At 48.9% G+C, this 15,566-nt stretch overlaps 3 non-coding genes across 3 annotated transcripts; all 3 read left to right on the forward strand.

The window, feature by feature from the left end:
• Nucleotides 1–1,301: 1,301 nt before the first annotated feature.
• Nucleotides 1,302–1,374, forward strand: TRNAA-UGC (transfer RNA alanine (anticodon UGC)). The gene has a single exon. It is a non-coding gene; the product is annotated as a tRNA-Ala (tRNA).
• Nucleotides 1,375–5,670: 4,296 nt separating this feature from the next.
• On the forward strand, nucleotides 5,671–5,744 carry TRNAD-GUC (transfer RNA aspartic acid (anticodon GUC)). Its single transcript has one exon. It is a non-coding gene; the product is annotated as a tRNA-Asp (tRNA).
• Nucleotides 5,745–12,477: 6,733 nt separating this feature from the next.
• Nucleotides 12,478–12,551, forward strand: TRNAR-UCU (transfer RNA arginine (anticodon UCU)). The gene has a single exon. It is a non-coding gene; the product is annotated as a tRNA-Arg (tRNA).
• The last annotated feature ends 3,015 nt before the right edge of the window (nucleotides 12,552–15,566 follow it).

Here is a 15,566-nt window from a genome sequence, read left to right on the forward strand (position 1 = left end):
CTTCGAACCTATTACTAGGTCATCTCCGAGGATAGCATAATTGGAGAACCACGTCCTAGAACCTACTAAGTAGGCCGCTTGCTGTATCAACAAGTGGTGCAGTAATGCAAAGATTCCCCACCCGGACAAAGCCCCTAAAGGGGTACCGATGTAGAACATAACCCAATCCTCTTCAAGAAGCGGGTCATACCTGATGCCTTTTGGGACATCAAATGGCCTATGCATTAAATACATCCAACTCATCGCAATGTCGCTCCCGAACAGTGACTCCACAAGCTGTGAACACAGCGTGGAAGGAATCCTGTCCGTTGCCGACTTCAGATCAAAGCAGAAATACTTCTTACCTTTGAGCCAGAGGGCGGGCGATTGAAAGTGTCACCAGGGACACGCGGAGTGGCTTTTCCAGGAAAGCAAGCCGGAAAACCACCTTATCACTCAGCAATGTGCATTGGTTGCTATCCGAGCAATTAGGGTTGGGTTTGACCAACTCCCGGAAAGCGAGAATTCGAATTCTCGCCTCGTCACACCACACCATCAAGTCAAAGTCCCCGGACATGACCTTCCGGAGAAACTGGTAAATAGAATACGCGGTACACCTGCGGCCCTCGGCGCCTCGACTGGACCCCTCATTGGAAAGAGAAATAACTACTTGGTTTGGGAGAGTGGTTCCAATGGCGGAATAATGATCTCTAAAAGCAGGCAAAAGTTGAGGGTTCGAATCCCTGGGAATTTTCTCTCCCCCGAATTACGAGAGTGAAACGAGTTGCTGTCTGCTCTTGCCAGCCCATTTCGCGGTTCCCCCTCTGGCTCAGGAAACGAGGTCATAGTCGAACGGTTCGCATACATTCTGGCCCCACGTACTTCTCAATCGAATAAGGAGCTCGAATCATTAAGAAATACTGATCCGAGCATTCGCTCGTATTCTGAAAGATGTGTCGTACTAGAGGTGCCGGTCAAGCGCAATCAACAACCCGTATCCTTGGGGAGCAGAGAACAGGGTGAGGCGGCCAGAGGAGCGGAATGAAGTTTCGAAATAATGAGGTAGCCTTGAGGAGGCTCCCGAGAAAGCGACTTCTCTCTAGCGCCGATACGATCGAAGTGGTGAACCGAGAAAAGATTCGTGAACTATTACTGCTGCCAACGACACACCCTTATGACATAGTTTCGACAGTGTGATGGGATGGGACCGTGTCTTGGATAAAGTCTAAACTCTAGAAAAAGAAGAAAGGGCTATGGGCACGTATAAACAATAGCTCCCTTGTGTTTGCCCATATGATACGTGCTGCACATGGAACGAGGACGGGGGCGTAGTTCAATCGGTAGAACGCATGTTTTGCAAGTATGAAGTTATCGGTTCAAGTCCGATCGTCTCCATTCGTATACAGATTGGCACATTAGATAGAAATCCAAAAGCGCCACCAGCAGACGGGCGACACACGTGCTACAATGGCCGGGACAAAGAGCTGCGACCCCGTGAGGGCAAGCTAACCTCTTTTACGCAGATTATGGCCGGAAGATACTGCCGGGGGTACGCGGCTTGTTGCCTGCCTAACGGCGTTTGCCACACCCATAATACGGAATTCATTGAAACCAGACACACACGGCACGAATGCGAGAATTTCGATATCAGGACCAGCGAGCGTGCACTACCTCCCGACCTAACTTTTCTTTTCACTCCCGCCGGGCACGAGTCCAGAAATGCGGTTAGCCCTTTTGCTTGCCTGCCAGCCAAGAAACTGCCATGAATATCGAGAACAGACAGAGAAGAGCAACAGAATATAAGTACGATTTACGCGCGAATTGATTTTATTTGCGTTAAAGAGTTCTGATTTATTCGGGTTTGCATGAAAAAAAGTGAACTTTCAAGTATGGAGCAACAGTCCTCTTTTGAAACTAAAACAGTTACAAGCTTACACATGAATGGTGATGCGGCAGACACTTTCACTGAAGATTTCACGCCCCTCTCGTGACCCTAACAGACACCCAATAGTTAGTTACGCTAGAAGGTGCGAAATTAATTGGAGCAGGAGCGGCTACCATGGCCTCAGCGGGAGCAGTAGCAGGTACTGGAAACGTATCTAGTCCTTCGATCACTTCTGTGGTGCGAAATCCTTCATTAGCGGGAGCAGCAGCAGGTATTGGAAACGCATTTAGTCCTTCGATCACTTCTGTGGTGCGAAATCCCTCATTAGCCAAACTTGCTATTAACGTAGGATTATTTGTTAGTTGCGTTGGGGCGGCCAAGGGAGTGATTTATTCTTTTGTGATGGATACATACGTAATTAAGAAATTGATCGGGTATCGGCTGTCCGGCGTTCTGTTGAAATGGCTTTTTCGTCAGGGTATTTTAGCCACGATTAGTACCGTATTTGTTCATCCTATCCTAATAGGGTGTGGGTTCTGGTTCTTGGTCGCCGGGAGCAAGTGCGTGGCCCACTGTGTAGATGCGGGGGAAGGTGGAAGCAGCTATGAAGGCGCCCTCTTGGCTTTCCGGGTAGAATTAAGCCGGGTATGTAATCCATCCCCGGATCGCCCGCCTATATCCGCACGGGAGGACCTAGAAAATCAATATGCCTTCTTCAAAGGCATATTGACCAGCGTTTGCGATGCACCGGCCTTGGATGACACAAGCAAAGCGGCACTGAGTGCAGCCTGCTCCTTCATGAAGGATGTCGCCCTGACGACATTGGCACAGCTTGTGGATTTCAACCCTGATATAACTTCCATCCATCAACCCGCTGATAATTTTGCAGCGGATTCCGTGGAAGTTAGAAACAGAGCTTTCAACTTATTGGCAAGATGTGAGGGGGCCCGGAGATTCACGGAAACCCGACGCAATGACGTGAGAAGAGCTCTATCTGAGATGGAATCGATATGGGTTACCCACAAGCCTATCGTCGACAACATCCCGGATAACTCAGTATACTCAGCGATGGGGGCGGGAACGCGGTGTATTTCTAATACGCTGCTCGAGTATATTCTTGATCGGGATTCCGACTAGGGGCTCGGCCATTCCCCTTACTTGGATTAACTACATTTGCGACCTTTTTCTTTCGGTATGTGGGATTTTCTCTCTCTCTGGGTAGATATATGTGGGATTTTCTCTCTCTCTGGGTAGATAATTGATTGTATTTCATTTCCATAGTTTGTAGTTTCTTCCTCTTCAGTACGAACCAACACTAAGGGAAGGTCCGACCCCTTCCCCTCTATATCAATGACATGGTTCACCTCGTGAGGTTATGGATGACAGGCCATAAGATTGGACATCACCTCCCTGCCTTCCACTCCTTCTGTGAAAACACTACTTTCAGCTTCATTCCGTAAGGGGGCTGTCCCCGCATCTCCGGCTAAAGGCCTACCTGTATCCCTTCCTGTTAGATTGTGCCTATGCACTTGGTATATATTTACGGGACCGGACTCAGCAAAGGCGGAGCCGGTAGCAGAAACGGAGCCGATGGCAGGAACGGTATCAGATTCGGAGCCGATGGCGGAAGAGCCGGAAGGGGATGCTGCTGAAGAAACCGAGGTTGGGATAGAAGCGGTATCAGCCCGAATTCCAATCTCCAATGCTCCCAATTGCACCATGTTCGCAACGTCTTCATTGCGAAAACTGTCTACGTAAGCTATTACGCCTTGCGTACGTATATCTGTAATTATATTGTCGACTTCCGCATTCATATCCACCACTCGGAGGTCGTCATCACCCTCTCGACTAAGCCATGCCCTTCCGCGATTGCGCACAAACCCTAAACCGAATAGTAATGAGAAACCTCGCCAGAAGCTGCTATCGCTCGACAAAATCGGTGTTCTGTCACCAGCTAATCTTCCGGCTAGAAGTTCAACAGCGTGGTTCATGTCATCCACGGGGCGGGGCTACAACTAATCGGCGACACAAGCGCTGCCATGATCTCTTCCGAGGGCATGTTCGTTACTCTGGTTGGGGCGTCGACAGGACCTGTTGACGGGGAGTCCCCACCCCCGCCCCGACCCCAAAGGAATTTAACGCCTACCACAAGGGCTTCCTTTCCGGAGTGCCAATTCCGTTTACCAAGACTCCGATTTGCCAGCTTTCGGCCTCGTAGTGCCATCGTTGGCAGCTTTGGCCAATTCGTTCAATGCCAACCCAATTCATAGATCAGCTTAGGACCACCAGGTTAACGTCTAGCATCGGCTAGATCCGGCAAGTCGAGGCTATTGATATCGAAAACACAGTGGACTTAACGGCTTCGTCCATCACACTGTAAAGCCGATAGATTGTATCGTTTGCCTGGCCGTGCAACCGAACGTATCAAGCCATGCCAGCCCATCTCCTGCAAGGAAGACTGGCATTCGAGCATGTATCGTAGTCATGTCCACCAGGTTCCGTTTTCGCACGATTTGTCGGCGTCGCCTTTTCGTGTGGTTGTCAATGCGTTCCTGCAAGTACTAGTGACATTGCCATTAATCCACTTCCTATACGAGTTGCTTACCCGCCCGATCCTGATTCCGATAAGCGAGACCCTCTCATGGATTCTTTGGTTTCGAAAAAACAGAATGAATCGGAAGATAGCTGCTACACCGAAACTGGGTGCGAAGAACCAACCGGATTGCCCCAAGGGATAAATCAAGAATACGGAGACGAAAACCGCAATCGGAGCGGAGAAAGCTATTGCGTTGTAGGGGCGTAGTTGTACGGACCTAGCAAGTTCGAATTGACGTAACATAAAACCTATTAGAGCAAAGGAGCCGTGAAGAGCGACGAAGGTCCATAAACCTCCGGCACCAACGGGTGAAATCTCCTTGTGCTTCAGGACCCCACAACAGAAGCAGGGAGTGAGCCAAACTGTTGGCAGGAGTGGATACCGCGGCAGTCAAGAAATTACATCCCTCCAAATAAGAACTGGCTAGTCCATGGGTATACCACGAAGTAACAAAGGTTGAACCCGGTGCGGTGGGGAACCATGTGGACCAGCTCGATGAATCCTGCTGAATGAGCAAGCTTTCGATACCCGTGGCTAAAATCCAATCGTATTGGCGTGAAATCGACGATTCGAGAATCTATCACGGATCATGATTTGACCCCATTCTGCCTTACATAAAATGCTTGAATTGGCATGGTTGCCGGGGCAGTGCAGGCAAGGCGCAAAGCGATTGCGAGTACAAAGTCAAATATGCAAGGACGAATGGCAGGTAAGGAAAGGGTAGACCTGTAATGTTTCGGCCAGATCATGTTGATGAACGTGATACCGCACCCATCCGCCCCTTCGCAGCCATCGATGCCTACAGAGCGGGAACCAAAACCAATCTTTAGGACTGACAAATCACGAATGAAAGGCGCGAACCACCAAGCTTTTAAGCTATCATCCAAGGCAACTGGCGCCTCGTAGTGCTATCGTTGGCCTGGAAGGCATCGGCTGGATCGGTAATCCGCTGGCCCGCCACGTGTGAATTTCAACCATGCGCACTCGGTGGGGTGGCAGAATGTCCACTCGCGGACCTTAACCCAAGGTTGCTCTAGGTGAATGCTCGCCATATTCCCTATCGGAGTTGATCCCGAGAGCTTTCGATCAGCCTTTAAGTGGGTTAATGACCGAAGCCACGCTCTTACGAAACTATATTCATAAGGTCATGGTTATTAAACTTGCTTCTACCTCTCAAATTACTTTTACTTCTAACTACATTTCTAGGGCAGGGGAAATAGCTCAGTTGGTTAGAGTGCTGGTCTGTCACGCCAGAAGTCGCGGGTTCGAATCCCGTTTTCCCCGGCGGGTGGCGCCTCCGTTTCGACAGGTGCCGATGGCTTTTCGACAGGTGCCGATGGCTTTTCGCCAGGTGCCGATGGCATTTCGACAGGTTCCGAGCACTTCTCTTTGACGGGCTCCTCTTCTTTGACAGGTTCCGAATCCTCTTTAACTGGGTTCTCCTTGACAGGTTCCGAAACCTCTTCCTTCGTTGAGTGATAATTTGCCGTTGATTGAGGAAATGCCGTTGATTGAGGAACCATCGGGAGCTTATGTTCTTCGCGGACAACGAAAGGGCTCCACCGTTAAGTTAATCAGGGCTGGGGTCGCTCTATGAATGGCCGGGCTACTAGAGGTCCAAGTCTTCAAAGGTGCTCCCCTTTCTTCGAGGTTACCGTGCTGGAAACCGAACTTTGCGTGACTCCGTCCCTCACGTATTTCCAGCTTATTGAGCGTGCTTCCTTTCCCGGGGAACAGACGCGAGGCTCCTAACACTAGGACAGAAACGAACATGGCAACGAAATTGCGTAGATGATTCTGAGTTCCTGCAGCTCGCACCCCGTGTCCACGGCTACACGCCAAACTGAGGTGGAGAATTCATTAAGCCCCCATCCCATTTGTTCTCTGTTCACTTCGTTTCCTTTCCGGCGATTTCACGGCCTCGTAGTGCTATCGTTGGCTTCCGCAATGCAATGCAATGCGGGAAGGCATTCAAACGCCGCGCCGAATGGAGGTCTATTAGCACGTGGCCCTAGGATTAACTGCAAGGCCTAGCTACGGCTCTCCAATTTGCATGGCTTAACGCGGGTTACACGGCCTGGTGTAACGGCCAGGTCACTATTAATATTAAAAACACAGGACAATGGGTTAACGTCGGTGAACCGCATTGGCAAGCCAATTTCAACCATGCCGCCCACGAAAAGGGCTGGCTTTCCCTACCTAATTCAGTCAATAAACCTACCCAGTCCAGTCAGTAATCCTGTGAGTCAGGAAATTAGCCTTCCCGGCGGGGTATTAGCCTTCCCGGGTCTTTGCAGCATGCGAAAAGGCTGGAGAGAACGAAGCGAGTAGCTTTGCTATGTAGTATCGAATACATATGGCAAAACCTCCCCGTTCGACTGAACTACGAATACCGAGCGAGATACGCAATAGCTTTGCTTTCACCGGCTAAGCTATTACTACTCGACTGAACTACGAATACTCTCGGGATTGCTATACTACATAGCTACTCCATAGCGAAAGAGCTCGCATGCTAAGCTAATTCAGGACTCCACTTACTGGCTTCACGAATAATCTCATTACCTTCACGAGCGAGGTCACGGATAGACAATCTGATCCGATTTGCTGAATATACATACCTCTGAAAGTAAAAGCAAAAGCGGAAGTGAGAGTGGAAGTGGAAGTATGGCCCGATTCCACTAATAAAGACCTCTCGGGACTCCTAATACTAGGGATCGGATCGAACAAGCATAGGCCCCCATGGCCTGAAGGCGAACCGGAAGCGGGATTCGAACCCAATAGCTACTTTCGCTCGGGTCGATCTCGCCATGACGCCACCAGAGCGATCCACATATCTATCAACGGGAGGGCCAGAGTACGTAATCGACGCTGATGCAATTTTTGATCGAATTAGTCACGAGACGCTTTCCGATGGACCTGATACTTCTCCCATGGTAAGGAGGCGGGTAGCTTCGTGGCTAGAAGCAGCAGTAATTTCGGTTTCTCGGCGAATACCTCTTTCCCGGAACAGGTGAAGTAATCTTTCCTCCCCTTGGCCAACACTGCATTTCACGGACTATTCATCCTGATGCTTAAGAGTCGGATAGAGGAAATCTTCGTTCAAAGGGAAAATGGGGAAGATACGAGGTTTCAATCCTCTCTCATCAGATACGCTGATGGTCTTGTGGTCTTCTATTTGAGTCTAGGAGTTATCAAGCCCGTGAGAAAACTGAGCAATGGCTCTAGCCAGCCGATAGGGCTAAAGCGACAAGGAAGTAGAACTCCAACCACGGCGTAGGTGTTCTTGGCGCTCATTGTTCTTCCCGCCTGTGGACATCATGGGTGGAGGTGGATCGCATCATTCCACGTCGTCCGGGAGGCACGAGCTGCTGAAACAACCTGCGGCAGTTGCTGCATGGGCATCGTCACGATCAGAAGAGGGCGGGGGAGCTCGCATTCCGGAACCCCCACCCGATGGGATGCGGGGAGCCGTATGACGGGAAACTGTCACGAGCGGTTCTGAATCGGCGGTCAGGCAGGGAACTCCCAACCCGATTGGTCGACCATAACCGAAATAAGACTCCGGAAAAGTCGTCGCCGTTGCCAAGAAATAGTTCATTTACATGAGTAAGAAACTGACGTATTTCCACTGGTCGCTTCCGTTTCGTATATTAGTTATTTCGTATGTCTTGTATAGTTTTCCGCGAATTAGCATTAAAAGGTTCTTTAATAGGCATAAACAAGTCGTGTTGGCAGCTGGTCGGCTTTACAAGTCCCGAGGGGTCTTCCTCAATCACTAATTACTATTTTGCTTAAAATATTACGGAGGTTGGTTCACACTTTATGGCATCGCAGAAAAGGCTTTAGATTATTTCAACGGGTGGCCTTTACTAGGGTCACCCCCCTTAAATGAGAGGCGGGAAAAACGTTCTGCTGGCTGGGTAACATAATGGCAATGTATTGGACTGCAAATCCTGGAATGACGGTTCGACCCCGTCCCTAGCCTATTCTTTTTCTTTCAAATTTCGGTTATAGAATGGCCGGTCTTTTTCACTTGCTTCTGATCAGGGACTACAGCCTGTGCCTGCTTTTTGTAAGCCCGTTCCTGTTGGTCGAATGCCCGGTCTCGGCAGCTCTGCGATTTGGCTTGATCGCTCTGCAAGTGATTGCGCTTGAGTCGTGGTTCCGGGGGAATCTTTCTCCGCCAGGTCGAATGAAGGCTTGGTATTTTCTAGTGATTGAATCAGATCGTTGCCTCCTCCATTCGTCGAAGTGGCTGAAACCCGTCGACTGGCTGAAGCGGTCGACTGGCTGAAGCGGTCGAGTTTTCCGCCATGGACTTCTCCCTCTCTTGCATCAAGGTCAACCGCTTTCAAGATTGTCGATCTCTCGCTCTTGCTTAATGGTCAACCGCTTTCACCGGCAAGAGGTTACGCGGCTGCATCTATTGATGAGTGCAAGCTCGGATTCTGGAAATGGACCTAAAGGCAAGCGTAGCGAAAGGCTTCCCCGAAGGAAGCCTGAGCGAAGCGATCACCTTTCAATTATCCTTAAAGAAGCGATCAACGCTAAGCAGCAGCTTCGAGAATACGAAGCAAAGCCTCGATTACCACAGCTGCAGCTTTGAGAATACGATACGATCAGCGATAATCCAGGCATCCCTGCTAGGATCGCCTCGCTCGCAATCCTGAAGTGAGAAGGTTCTTAGTGTTGACACAGGTTTACCTCTTGCAGACACAGATCTACTTCTTAATACTGAATATTCTCTGCATCAAATCCTAAAATTCTATTTACTCAATTTTCTGGTTCTAAAGAAAACGCTCTGGAATCAATCAATGGTGGCTTGGCAGCTCATGTTGGGTGTCTAGGCTAGCTAACGAAGTTCCACTTGGAAAAGGGAATTAACGTAACGATGTCACACCAGACGTGAGCAGCAAAAACTGGGGCGTATTTTGGGCAGTGACGTTGGGGTCTTTCTGGGTTGATAAAGATGTGTCAAGCCACGCTTGCCCTTGAAGAGTGTGGGTGCTGAGACCTTAAGAACCATGTTAATACATTGTGACAGCTCCGCCGTGTGTCTCGGGCATCTATCAGGCGGTCGTATCCAGTAAGTCCGTGCTTTGACATCTTCCCATTTCTCAACGAATTAAATGATTACGCAACACGCCCTCGTTCATTCTGCAATTCCGCTTCAACAAACACCCATACGAAAGGTTCGGGCATCGTGAGGAACCACTGAAACAAAAGCCGACGAACTCGTCTTGCTTCGCATGTTGATAAACTATCAGTAAGATGATTCTTTACTAGGGGAAGTTAGTTGGTTGGGGGCCCCGCCCCACCAGGGTAGGTACGTTCGTTCGGGGTCCGGTGCCATTTTGCCGGTGTCGGAAAGTCCCCTTGATAGGTAAGACTAGTTTCCTGGTTCGGGGACCCCCGAGGTTCGCTTAGCGAGTATTATTGCTCCCTCGCCCTAAAACGCTTTGTGAAATGTCACCAGCGGGGCGGCGGCTGGTGACATCCATGGAAAGAAAGTGGGTCGGCGGGCCTTCGTGAACTGTGAAGGCGAAGTACGCCTTCGGCTTCGTTTGGAGTGCACCGGGACCTCAGTGATTCAAAAAACCCCCGGATTGGAATTGGACAGAAAGCCGGAGCGAAGCGTAGGGACTAAGCAAGATCAACCTTATGAAATAAACGCCTTCCCCAGGGTTTCCTGTCCCGTCCGTTCCCAAACCCTAATCCTTGGAAACTACATCTACCTCTCCCGTCCGTTCCCAAACCCTAATCCTTGGAAACTACATCTACCTCAATCTCTGAGAACTAAATCTCTCTCCCCCGTTCGCACAAAAGTATCCCAAGAATTAACCAATTTTGGCTAAACCGCATAAACGCCTGAACTCGCGGCTCTGGGCTTTGAACCACATTGTTACTAATTGCTATCCATCTTGCTTGGTGGGCCCTCCGAAACAACGATATGAGCCAAGAGTTCGAGATTCCTCTTGAAAACATAATCCCAGCGGCAACTTATCAGTTATGGGAGTATGTGATCCTAGCGAAGCTAAGATCACAGCGCGTGATTAAGCATGGGAGCTCGTTGCCCACTACTTCATGCCTGGGATTTCGATCTCGGCCCCGAGTGCCCCTACGCCCCTTCTCGGGGTCTTCGCATCGATTCAGAGAAATTATCGTATATAGAATGGAATGGGTTGAAGCCGAGTCCCGGCACGTCAAAGGCGAGGTGGCGGACATCGTCACTTCTTGATGTCGAAGACAGGGTGGTTCGAGTCCCGTAGGGGATAACCCTTGCCGGCTATTGCATACTGAAGGGGGCAGGCAGCCGGCTTCCTTGTTCTTGTTCCTGCGGAGGGCCGTGGGCGCTATCTGATTATATATACGTGACTGTGACCTTTGTTGGTCGGGGACCCTTTGACAAACCGGGTTCACAATCTTTCTTCACCAATCGATCGCTTCCCGGAGATTGATCCCTTATTCGCCAAGACCAGACCTGGATCAATCAGATGGGCCAGGGTCACCGAAGTGAAGTAGTGCACTCGATCCCCGTTGGAAGTAGGAGTTGGTCAATCCCACTTCAGGGCTGGAATGGTTTTAAAGGGTTTTCAAGAGGGCGAGGTAGGTCTTGACCGACTTAACGACCCAAGGGAACAAGGGAGAGATTATCCACTGCCATTCGCCCGCCTCTAGGCTGGGCTCGGCTTAAATTTCTATACCGAACGCTAAATTTGAAAAAAAGAAAAATGGTATCCGCTCTTGATACTCACCGGCCCGCCCCTTCCACCCACCATAGTGCTCCCCCGTCCGTTACTTCACCTCAGTGCGCTCCTGCCCGCGTAACATTACGAGAGGGTTAAGAACAGCAACGGCGACGGTGTAGCAAGGGAAAGCTAAATAAAAAGGGCTATAGGAATATGAAGGACTCCCTTCGTTGAAAAAGAAAGTGTCGATTGTCTATTCTTTAGGCACTCATGGGAAACTAATCTCTCCTAGAGGACACGTGTGGGAAGTATTCGTTTCTAACAATCCCTTCGTCTTTAAGGTTTTGACCATTTTGTGTAACCATTAGGATGCTCCGAAAGCACTGGAGTACAGGAAGGAAACACTGGTGTCAAAGCATTCTTTGGGAACCACATCCTGTTCTTCCTGGATGGAGGATTTGCCCCGTCCGATGCCGTCGTGTGAAAGTTGTTTTCATGATTTAGGAATTCAACTGATTTTAGGTAATCCATCTTTATGTGGCACGACATGAAAGGTGCTATGAAAAACACGTAACCGACCAAATTACGTGAAATGGATAAATCGATCTGGTTAGGGCATTCTTTAGAACTTACTTCAGGAAGAATCATCCAGGGCTGCGGTTGCGGTTTCTTCTTTCTCGTATCCATAACCTTTTTCCTTCCGAAAGCTGGCAAATCGGAGTCTTTTTCGGGTGACCATGCCCTATTCAACGTGTTGCCAGATAGACGCGGATATGCTCCCTGCCTGCTATAGGCACATCATGGTCAGGCCCGAGTGCCACTTCTCCCTCCTTTCGTTTACAGAGAGCGGATTACCTATCTATTGGGGACGGAAGACTGAACGACATCCCGGCAAAAAACGTGGGACCTTTCAACTCTTATCTTATTATGGTCCCAACCATCCGCAGGTAACACCGGCGAGATCTTCGCCGGGAGGAAAGCCCCGGAGAGAAGTCAGAGGGCCCATACCACCTGCCTACCTTTTAGGAACCGGGAAGCACTTGGCGAATGCCAAGTAGAAGGGAAGGAGCCTATGCATTTGTCATGCCCTTCGAAACAGAATAACTTTAAGGCAAGCAAGTTTTACCTGACTACACTGAAAAGCAAGCCATTTTCCTCTCTGCAAACTCCAGGAGGGAGTGGACCCCGGGGAAGGAAGGGCCACGGGGGGAACTTGTGAGGGAGTTTCCACCCTCCTTTCGGTCATTATCGCCACGTTGACCACACTGAAAAACCCATAACTTTCGGTTCTATCATTCTCTCTCTACTAGAAGTGTTTGTAATGCACAGCATCCTTAGCTCAGTCGGATAGAGCAACAACCTTCTAAGTTGAAGGTCACAGGTTCAAGTCCTGTAGGATGCGGAAAGTGCACATTAGATCATATACCTACGGGAATGCTTTGCCCTTGTTCAGGGCTTAGGGTTCTTCCTTTCAACCGAACCTGCATCATGCTTCGGTCACTTTTCGCTATAGTGGTATATGGGGTTACTCGCCCTCCCTTCACTTCTTAAACAGCCATGATTACCAAGAACCAATGCTCAGCGCATTTTTATGAAACGAAGAAAGACTTTTTCTTACGGATCTGGTCAAATATTTGACATTTTCTATGATTCTCTCTCTTTCAGGTATTCGGGGAATTCTCTCGAATAGAAGAAATATTACTATTATGCCGACGCTAATTGAGTCAATGCCATTGGCTGTCAATTTGAACTTTCCGGTATTTTCTGTCTATTCGGATGATATGATGGGTTAATCATTCGCTTCACTAGTGTTAACGGTGGCAGTTGCGGAATCCGCAATTGGGCTGGCCATTCCGGTGGTAACTTTTCGAACTCGCGGGACCATTGCCGTGGAATTTCCTAATCGCATGAAGGGTCGAGCGCCATTAAACTCGTTGCACTTCGCTTTTCCTTCTTGAATACGAAGTATACTTTGGCATTAAGGGAGGTACGATTCGAATCTCTCTTTCGAAATTCAGCGGATTTACTGAAATCAAACGCTTTTTTCATTCGGCCACTTCCCGCTTCGACTTTCTGAGCCAAGATTAGGGTTTATTTTGATACATGAACCCGTCAAACCATATTACTGATCGATAGATCGGAAAATGTGGTTGGGGCTTGAGATCGGATCAGCAGCTAGAAGAGGATCTCGAAATGGTGGGAGGAACACATTTCCTGGGCGTGCGTGCTCAGGGAGTTGAAGAGAGATAGTCCATCAGGCTGTTCTGTTCGCAAGGGCCAGCTCGATTCTCTTCCCCAGGGATCCGGATGAGGTAGCCCCGGGAGAGCCGCCGACTCCAACTATCGTCCATGTACGACCCATAATGGATCTAACCAACCACCCATCCCACCCCGCCCTACACGACAGCTCATCTTTGTCCCAGTAGAGTCTCTCAGTGGCATGTTTCGGTCCTCCTCCCCATTCTTGGGGAAGAGTTAGCCATCGGGGAGATACTATCATTACCGCCTAAACAATTAGGCACCCAACCCGTAAGCGCAACGACCCACTTGCAAGGGCGGCGCTCTACCAACTGAGCTATATCCCCTGTGCTCGGGCCAAGTAAAGCATACGTGAACTGATCAGATGCTTCTCCCGATTCCCCTTGGCGCAGCTGGGCCATCCTGGACTTGAACCAGAGACCTCGCCCGTGAAGTGAATAATCGCACCTACACCATTCCTATTATTATCTCATCAGAATGGAGAATTAATAGATTCTTTCTCAGAAGCGACTCATCCTTTCCGGACGCAGCATACAACTCTCTGTCGTACTGCGCTCTCCAAGTGTGCTTGTTCCCCTTTCCCCTCCCTCGCTAACGGCGAGTTTCTGAAAAGAGACTTCGATGGAAGAGAGGGAGGCGTTGAGAGACCTTCTTAGCTCAACCCTGTACACTCTAGGATCCTTCTTCGGACCTGCTCCTATCATTGAAGGATGAACAGAGGCATTTCATTACATAGAATTAGAGGCTATTTGGAATACCTTTCCCTAGAGAAGCGGCCCGAAATCGACATTCTGTTATGGGCTTTCCCCAAGCCAAGGTGACTCCCTCGTAAAAGCCTCATTGGAAGAGCTATTCCCGTCGTTGTACCGCCATACGGAGGTTGACATATGGGAAGAGCTATTCCTGTCATTGTACCGCTCTACAGAGGTTGATACAAGGGAAAAGCGGTAGATCAAGAAGACGGCTAAGTGCGTGCAATCTGAGGCAACCACCAGAAATGACCCCTTATCTGCCCGAGGAGTTATCGTGGGCATGACAGCCCTATCTGCCAGGGTTTCTATTTTATTTAGGCATGACAGCCCTATCTGCCAGGGTTTCTATTTAGGCATGACATCCCGATCTGTCCGGGGCTATTTTTAGGCATGAACACCCTTTCTGTCTGGGTATTTATTTAGGCATGAAAGCCGTATAAGGTATATATTTTAAAACACGATGCACTTCAATCATGATAAATCTTTCACACTGCTACAATTACCGTTTTTATTCTAATGCTACGATGATTCAACATTCTCACGTTAGTTGCCTATTGTTTTCACCGCCTCATTCTATGCGTAACCATAAGCGAAAGGGAGTTATATCCAATTTAATGTTTCGGAGACCCTCTACATCTATATTGGTTTATTCGCACATTCAGTTTTGCCGGGGCTTAAGCAGCAAATCCTACGCATTGAATTTCAATCACGAAGCACCCATTTCTTCATTAAAGCAAATGATTGGTGCTGGAATACTGGAATACGATTATCCAGTCAATTGGACTAAACCTCTGATATTGAAAATCCTTCATCCCCGGATAAGTTTGTGCCTACGCCTTCGGAGAATGTTTCTTTGCCAGAATCTGCTGAGGGCAAATCGCCTTCAGCCCCCAATGCAGAGAGTAAAGATCAGCTTGTGTCGCCATCAAGCACGCAATCAAACACGCCATCAGACCCCCCACAGGATCTACCGGTTTTGTTGCCATCAGACCCTCCTCTTCAACAGGACCTACCGTCGAAGTTGCCATCGTTTGACCTACCATCAAAGTCACAAGCAGACCATCCTCATCTTAACGGTCAACAATCGGACCCTTCAGAACTACCATCAAGTTCAAGTATGCTGACTAGTTTCAAGAATATTATGGATAATCCCAACAGAAAGGTATTGATATTACTGGCTAGCCTATCCCCTATAGGAATACTGTGTAGTATTATGCCATTAAATTCACAATTCATTATAGACGGATCCAGATTACTGGATAAAATAACAACATCGAATAATAGCTACAAATTGGTGTTACTAAGCTACTACGCGGTATTAGCATCAGCGTATGCATTGAATTACAGAAAGATGAAGAATCCTTTGGAGATAGCCAAATTGTTTCTACAGGTGATGATAACATTCC

This window comes from Cibotium barometz, unplaced genomic scaffold (assembly GCF_041138505.1).
Source record: "Cibotium barometz isolate CiBa-2024 unplaced genomic scaffold, ASM4113850v1 ctg539, whole genome shotgun sequence".
Classification (NCBI taxonomy): Eukaryota; Viridiplantae; Streptophyta; class Polypodiopsida; order Cyatheales; family Cibotiaceae; genus Cibotium; species Cibotium barometz.